The sequence below is a fragment of the Chiloscyllium plagiosum genome, unplaced genomic scaffold (assembly GCF_037043375.1).
Source record: "Chiloscyllium plagiosum isolate Xiang-an unplaced genomic scaffold, Cpla_swu_hap1 HiC_scaffold_48, whole genome shotgun sequence".
In the NCBI taxonomy this organism is placed as follows: Eukaryota; Metazoa; Chordata; class Chondrichthyes; order Orectolobiformes; family Hemiscylliidae; genus Chiloscyllium; species Chiloscyllium plagiosum.
The window spans coordinates 42672919-42681552 of record NW_028270186.1 but is presented as its reverse complement, the minus strand read 5'-3'; the positions used below and the strand labels follow the sequence as shown (position 1 = coordinate 42681552).

The window sequence follows — 8634 nt, the reverse complement described above, 5'->3', positions numbered from 1 at the left end:
GCAGTGAAGTGGCGGCGCCAATAAAAGGTGTCACGCATCTCGTCTAATTCCACATCCAGAGCTCGAAATGACCGATGTCTCTCGCTGAGTATCTGCAGGGTCTTGCTTGGACGACACCATGACACTTTTTCACTGGAGTGGATCATGAAATCGCGTCGTGACTGTGAATAAAACGATGGAAACTTGCAGCAGAGAAGGACGCGACCCTGAAGCAGGCAGCTGAGGACAAATGTTTCTCCTTTGCCAGTGAAAGGCACAGCTTCACAAATTGGAAACTTCGAAGTGAAGCAATGTTGGTGATTATCTTCGCTGCTTGTTCACCTTTTTAATTTTGATTCCGTGAAAGTCCATGGCATTACATATAGACATTCTGCCACAGGTTGGCTGGTCTCTTGGGCCAGTGGCGTAATGGATAACGTGTCTGACTTCGGATTAGAAGATTGTAGGTTCGAGTCCTACCTGGCTCGAGGGGAATGTTTTGCTTTAACCGTGGTCTACGTTGACGCTCCCTTGTGAAGTCCTGGAGGTACGTCGCCTCTGTGCTTCCGCATTTAAAACTTGCATTTGTCCTATTGTCCATTTCAAATTCCAGCTCTCCACAACGGACACCGCCGTCGGTTTGGGGGTATCTTACTGTGTGTCTCCCTCTGTGGGTGAAAATGAGCATGAGTTCCTCAAAAGAGTTACAATTCGCTGTGGAAGTGTCATACTTCTGCCCCGTTATTGTGCCATTTAAGAACATAGGATAACCTCATTGACATTTGCCTTGGAAACATTAGAACACACGAGACTTTGAGCCAAAGTTGGAAACTGCGACTAGAATAGATGGCTCTCTGATTAGCCGCAATGCACACGAACGGAATGGCCTTTTCCCACTTTGTAAATCTTCGAAGACACGTTGAAAATAATCTACAACGGAAATGTTCAGAAAGTGTGTTTTATTTACACCAAATACCATAGTATCTATCGCCTTGTCTTGTTATTTACTTGTGAGGATTCGGTACTCTCAGCACCGTGGCCCGGATCGTATTCCCGCTCATGAAATGGTTGTATTGTTCAGCAAACATATCGGTGTACCAGTCCTTCTGCCGATTTTCCGATGCTGGCAGGTCATTGGTTTTGTCCAAAACATTATGAAGGTTAACATAAAATAAATAGCTGCAGTTTCTGGAAATCTGAGCCAAAAACGAAAATTGTTTGCGGAACGCAGCAGGACTGGCAATAGAAAGGTCGACTTGCCTGCTCTTCGGATGCGACCTGACCTGCTGTGCTTTTCCAGCATCACTCTGATCTAAAATCTGGTTTCCAGCATCTGCAGTCCTCACTTTTGCCAAGTTCCTTCAGTGTCGCTGGTTCCCAATTCAAGAACTCCATCTCTAGCGGTTTCATGTCTGTACCTCCGTGCTGAGGAGTTGAAGAGTGAAGAAAAGTAGCTCACCCCCTCCATCTCTGGGGTAATTAGGGACTGAAAATGAATCGTGTCTCATTGAAATATATCTGGATGCGACTTAATCTCTGTCTTTTATTGGGAACCGTCTCTTTCATTGTAACCATCAGGAAAGAACACTTCGTTCGCCAGAAAAAGAAATGAATATGTCACTAACCTTTGTTTGCTTCAGGTCCAAGAATACTCAGATCAATAGCTCCCTTGCTTACCTCTGCTGGTCTTTTTCGCAAAGAGATCTAGCAAATTGCCAAGTGTGACTTTCCTGTCAATAAATAATTTTGACTCAGTTTATTTGCAAATATCATTTCCTAACTTTGTGCTTTTCTTCTTTTACATTGGTGTCTCGCACCTTACAAATGACAGCAAATGTATGAAAGGAGATGGAAGCATTTAGCTCATCAAGTCAGCGAGAGCTTTCAATGAGATCACGGCTGATTGGGTCAATGCTCAACCCAACTGCTCGGTCTGTAGTCATGGCTGAGTGGTTAAGGCGATGGATTAAAAACCTATTGGGTGCTCCCCACGTAGGTTCGAATCCTGTTCACGTACGTAATGAATGTTTTCCTGCTGGAACAATTTTCGCTCAAAGTTCAGAAAACCTATTTTGCAAACCAGGCCGGAAATTGGATTAGACTTGGGAAACTCGCGTTCTTCATCAGAAATTTTCCATATTTAAAACATTATCTCTGTTTCTCTTTCCAGATACACTGCTAGACACATCGGGTTTCTGCAGCTGTTATTGAACGTCCTGAGCAGAAGTGCTGCTTTTCATTAGATTCCTTTAATCCCTGTCCTCTGTTCACGGACTCGGGTCAGTGGCAACACTTCCTCCTGCTCGTCAAATTGCTCATTCCCCACCGCTCCCTCTCCCATCATTACAAACAACCGCAGGAAATCGCCACTTAACCATCTTTGTTCCAAAGTGAAACTCACCAGCGTCGGGAATCTCTCCACCAATCGGGATTTCTCATCCCTGGACATGGTGCAAGCCAGAGGATTGTGAAGAGATACTGTGAAAATATTGTCAGTTGGCAGTTGGAAAAATGTTATTCAAGGAAAAGCTCCTGTGTGTGTACCTGTCAGGCAGGGAGGAAGATAGAGAATGCGTGAGCCATGGTTTACTAAGGAAGTGGAATTCCTGGTCAAGAAGAACAAACGTCTTATGTTAGGAAAAAATGTGAAAACTCATAGCGCTCGAGGGTTCTAACGATATCAGGAAAGACCTAAAAAGAGAGCTGTGCAGAGCCAGGAGGAGACATGAGAAGTTGTTTGCAGTTAGGATCAGGGTTGTGCCTCGGATCCTCTGGTAAGCAAGGGAAGAGATTGATGAGCGTTTGGCATTGATCGTCAAATCATCGTTGTCTACAGGAATAGTGCCTGTGGAATGGAATATAGCATATGTTGTTTCCTTGTTCAAAAAGTGTCTTAGAGATAACCCTGGTAATTACAGACCAGTGAGTCTCACTGCAGTTGTTGGTAACGTGTTGGAGAAGGTTATTATAGATAGGATTTATGACCAGATAGAAAAGAATAATCTGATGAGGGACAGGTTTTGTGATGGGTAGGCCTTGCCTAACGAATCTTATTGACTTTTTTGACAAAGTGACCAAACAGGTAGATGACAGTAAACCGGTTGATGTGGTGTATATGGGTTTCAGCAAGTTGTTCGATAAGGTTCCCCACAATAGGCAAAATGCGGAGGAATGGAATTGTGGGAGAGTTTGCAGCTTTGATCAGCAATTGGCTTGCCAATAGAAAACACTGTTGTAGTTGATGTAACATGTTCTTCTTGGTGTCCAGGTACTGGCGCCGTACCACAAGGGTCGGTGTTAGGTCCACTGCTGTTACATGAGATCTAATCTTGCCAATCAGTCTCCCATGGGGAACATTGTTGAACGCCTTACTGAAGTCCATATAGATCATATTTACTACTCTGCCCTCATCAATCTTCTTTGTTACTTCTTCAAAAACTCAATCAAGTTTGTGAGACATGATTTCCCACGCACAAAGTCATGTTAACTATCCCGAATCAGTCCTTGTCTTTCCAAATACATGTACATTCTGTTCCTCAGGATTCCCTCCAACAATTGGAGTATTCTTGGCAGATGCAGTTTCATGTAGGGAATGCGAGGTCATATACTTTGTTGGGATGAATAAAAAGGCACAATACTATTGAATTCGATAGAAACGCAAAAGAAGTGCGGTGCAGAGGAGTCTCAGTGTTCTTATACATGAAACGATCAAAGGTTAATCACATATTTATTTCTTGCTGGCAAATAAAAAGCCTTTTTCTGATGCTCACAATTAAAGAGATGGTTTCCAAGAAAATAGCAAAATTAAGTCACCAGTAGAGTAATCAATTACCAAGATATCCTTCGTGATGTTTTATGGGACATGTGGGATTTTTTTGATTATGGTTCTCCAAACGTTTTTACAATGGAACGGAGAGTTTCAGATGGGAAGTTAAGTTCACGCATGACTATTGCCATTTTTGTCACTCACACACAATTGTTTTTCCTTGTATGATTTATTTCGCTTTATGGTTACTGCGAGTGGGCTTGTAAACTACACATGGTTGTGAGTTCATTCCTCACTGTTTCTCAACTCCAGCCAAACAGAGTTTACATCCTTATTTCCTGAATCAAGGCAATCTCTAACCATTGCATAAATGTCATTAAAACTTCGGTATTTCACACGCCTCTGTATATTCCCTTACAATACTAATTGATCCTTTACTGTATTGCAGTTGTGCATAAGAAGAGAAAAATAGAATAGAGAATGGTGGACCTCCGCTTCATACCCCCGTTATTGAAGCGAAAATGCAGATTATTGCCCATAATACGATCGTGGAAGCATGTGCCGAAACTTCAGGAACCACAGAATAAGTGCAGTGCCACAGGGCATGTCAGGGACAGCACCAGAAAGACAACAGAAATGCTGCTATGAGCTCCTATTTTGGATGTATTTCTCAATGAGCAATAGAGTGTTACATGTTTTCCATCAGGAGTTACCTCACACAAGGAAATAACCAGTGCTGCAGACGGTCATGTCATCCGAGTTCCAAGCCGTGGAATCAGAGACATTCAATATTCTGTGCATAACTGCAAGGAACAGCTGTCCAAGGCGTTTACAGTCCAGATGAAATTATGAATACAGCTCTCTAGTTGTCAGCCTCTTTCTCCTATGTCGTGTTTCGTGCAGTCCCTGCGTGGAATCTCGTCAACCACGTTTGACCTGCACATGATGGGTATTGTGTCTTGTCTTCCCGTGTGTTGTTATCTGAGTGAGGCTCTCGGTTTCTGTGCTGTCATAAGTTCGAGTTTTCGGAGGAGTCTGGATATCGTTTTCCAGAATTTGTTTTTAATACAGGGAAGCATGATTTTAAAGTTACCTCATAGCATATCCTCGTTGCGAACTTTGTGTGCCATGCATTTGCGAATGAAGGTGTGTGGATATTGGTACTTGGCAAAGCATTTGTGTGGGCGTCAGTCCAGCAGTCCCTCGTAGCCATACGTACAGACGGCAAGGGCCACACTTTCGACTAGAATAGCACAACAATAATAGGACAGAGCAAGCAGAAGACAGCCAGACAATTCCTGGAAGCAGGGCACTCATCCATGGATTGGACCCAATCTGCAATCACAACAAGCGGAAGCAGCGGGAATGAAACCAAATGAATTCGTACCAAAACATGAGAGCAGCGCTTCACAGGAACCTCTGCAGCGCTGAGAATGTCACCCAGACAGGCGAGGAAAAGTCTGCAAACCATCTTCCTAGCGTCACTGAATCTTTCAATAAGAACTCTAGAAGCATCCGAGCTTCACATCCTTCTGCTCCAAAACACGCCACTTTTCCACAACAGAAAATTGCACGCTCAACTACCGCATGTAAGATGAGGATACCAGCTCCTACACTACCAAGGGCGGTAGTAAGAGCGAGGGAAACAGCTGCCACTGTCATTCGACAGCTGCACACGCTCTCTTTGAAAGGTACATTTTCATATGAATGACTGGGCAGCAGGTGAGTTGTTCACAGTTTTCCCTGAAAGTGAGTGGACGTCGTTATTTCACCGCTGTTGTGTAGCCAGATCCTGCACTGAATCTGCTCCCTCCTTTTTTGTTGTTGTGCCTAAAAGATGGGCAATCGCAACGTGAAGCATTGTTATATTTCTCTCATTTCCTTCATTACTGTCCTGGTGAGGGAGGCTAGAGATTGGCTTGCTCGATCAGATGGAGGCACCAACGCATTGTTGACCTAATTTAATCGAGAATATAATTGGTAATATTCACTTTGCATGGCACATTTTTCTGTTTTGTGTTATGTTACTTGAGCACTTTCTGTTACTTGAAAATGCACTAAATATCCAGTATGTCGGGAAGCTCCGTTTCGAATTGCTTCGGTGCTATTTGTGTGAGCAGTTCTTGACATACACCTCTCACACTACCTCACAGACAGAAGTCGTGATTTTGTGTGTCTGATAATGGCTCTGCCTTTTGAATTTTGCATTTGGTCCACGTTAAGATCTGTCAGCTTTTGGATTCACTGGAGAGTTAAGGGTCTAACACGATTTGTGAGTTTTTTTTTGGTCAACGAAACCATTTGATGGAGAACTTGGGAATGTATCAAGGAGAATGGTCATTGTCTGTAAATGTTCGGAAAACTTTCCTCTCTGTGTCATCTCAAAACATTACGCCTCAAGAAAAAATAGAATTCAAACACGCTGACTTAGTAACAAACAGCATGGGTTTTTGCAAGTGGTCTATTCAAACTTGTCAGGTATTGGAGTGCCACAGAATTGCCGAGCACGGAAGCAAACCTTCCTATCCAACTTGCACCTGCTGAACAGATGACCATGACTAATCTAAACATATTTGCCAATATTTGCCCCTTATCTCTCCAAACACTTCCTGTCTGTATACCCATTTAGATGGCTTTGAAGTGCACCAAACACTGCCACTAAATGTGGCAATTTATTCCACACGCACAAAAATGTCTGTATTAAAAACAAGTGTCGCTCACATCCCTTTCAAATTGTACTGCTCTCACATTAAACCTATGCTATCTCGCTTTAAACTCACGTGCCTTCTGAAAAAGTGAAGATTGACTATGTTCTCTGTTCGTCTACCTCATGATTTTATAAACTTTTCCAAGGACATCCCTCAGGCCTGAAGCTCCGGGGAAAATTGTCGAAGAATATTCAGCTTCTCACTAATATCCACACCGTGCAAACCTTTCAAATCGTTGTAAATATATTTTTTTAAAATAATGCGAAGGAATTAATAGAAAGCGCTAGGGGAAATTGCCTGAAGTGAAGCGATGCTGAAACATTAGTCTTGACCGGTTTGCCGCTTAGTTATTGTCAGGGAGCGTCGCTGAGTGGTTTAATGTAGGTAAAAACAATGAATGCAGATGCTGGGGACCAGATTCTGGATTAGTGGTGCTGAAGGGCACAGCAGTTCAGGTAGCATCCGAAGAGCAGTAAAATCGATGTTTCGGGCAAAACCCTGTATTCCTGATGAAGGGTTTTTGACCAAAACGTCGATTTTTCTGCTCCTCGGATGCTGCCTGAACTGCTGTGTTCTTCCAACACCACTCATCCAGAGAGGTTTAATTTCCTGGGTTTAGGTTCCAGTCTCTATTGCATCGTGGGTTTGAAACCCAACTTTGCAATCGAACAAATGCAGGCAGCTTTTTATGACAGAACTGCACAGGTCCTGATATTGTTTTATGGGTGTGTTTGTTACTCCACGGGCCTCTCACCCTCTCTTGCGGTAAACACGGGAACATGAGCAACTGATTCTTAAAATAATGAGAACTACTGCTGTCCACATCCTCTCGAGCACTGTGCGTTTGGATGTATATACACGAACAACTTTGCTGCCAGTTTCTGTGTCTCAAATGGTCAGAGCATTTGGCTGAAATGTTGGTTGACCTAGCCCAAAAAGAGCACAGAGCCTCAAATAGTTCACATCAAGTATTGAAAGCGACCATGTACTGACAATACAACCACGAGAACTCATCCACGATTGACCCTGAGTCCGCAGTGAGTGAGACGGTCACGTGCAGCAGAATGTGACCCCACTCTCTACAAGCCACCGCTGCCAACAGAAAGGGGCCACTGCAGCTTCAATCAGTGGCTTCCTGCCCAGCCCTGGGACACAGCTCATGGAAACTCCTTCCTCAAGAACGGCTGTTATCGTGTGAAAGCGTAAAAAATTCCAATTCAAATTGGAAATGGCTTCAGAAGATTGTTCCTGTTTTTAAACCATTTTATAATTAGAATTCCTGTCTCGAATATTAGAAGTGGTAAACTTTGTAGGCAGCTAGAACAAAGAAAGTGTTGATTGTGCGGACTCTGTCTCTTCAGCAGATGAGATTCCCTACACTCTGATCAGAAATGATTTGGTTTCCTGAGGTATTTTCCCGATTGATTTGCAGTCTGCCAGAGTGTCTGGCAATCACTTTGGCGACCTAAGGATCAGGGTCAAAATATGAAAATATTAACACAGAATCGTAAATCCCGGGGCAAATCCTAAATGGATTGTAATGGTCTGAAGGAATAAATCTTAGAAGTGAAAGACTTGAATAATGTTATTTGCAATGGGGAGGAATGAACTAGATTTTTGAAAATTGCCGTGTCAGCTGAATTAAACTCAGTGTGAAATGATAAACTAACCAACGCCGTCCTGTCCTGGCTCACTCAGTCGGTAGAGCTTGAGACCTTTCATCTCAATGGTGTGGGGTCGATACCCACGCTGGGCGCTGTTGTTTGTTAATAGGTTTTCCCCTCTCCATTAATGTTACAAGAGCGAATTCGCTCGCTGAATCAGGTTTTGTTGACACATTTATTCCACCGTTTTTGATAATCTCTTGGTTTCTGAGTGAAAACTGTCTCCACTGCACTGCAGGTGCAAGAGACAAGGTTATCAGTTCAGCCGAATATGCTATAAACGATGTCCCTTCCAAAACGTGAGGTTCCATTCCAACCGTGCCCCAACCAAAATGTCCAGAGACGTCGAATGCAAATGGGCACTTGCTGGGAGGACTGATAGTGACAGCTGCATGTCAAATGGTGCTGAAATAGAATTAACTGATTGAGAATGCTCCAATGGAAACCGAATGGAACTCTCCCTGAAATTTTCCCAATTCACTCGGTAAATGATGATGTTGTGTACCCATATGGGTTT

The 8634-nt window shown here is 43.3% G+C and overlaps 1 non-coding gene across 1 annotated transcript; it reads left to right on the top strand.

The window, feature by feature from the left end:
- The first annotated feature begins 394 nt into the window (after positions 1-394).
- On the top strand, positions 395-467 carry trnar-ucg (transfer RNA arginine (anticodon UCG)). Its single transcript has one exon. It is a non-coding gene; the product is annotated as a tRNA-Arg (tRNA).
- Positions 468-8634: the final 8167 nt, after the last annotated feature.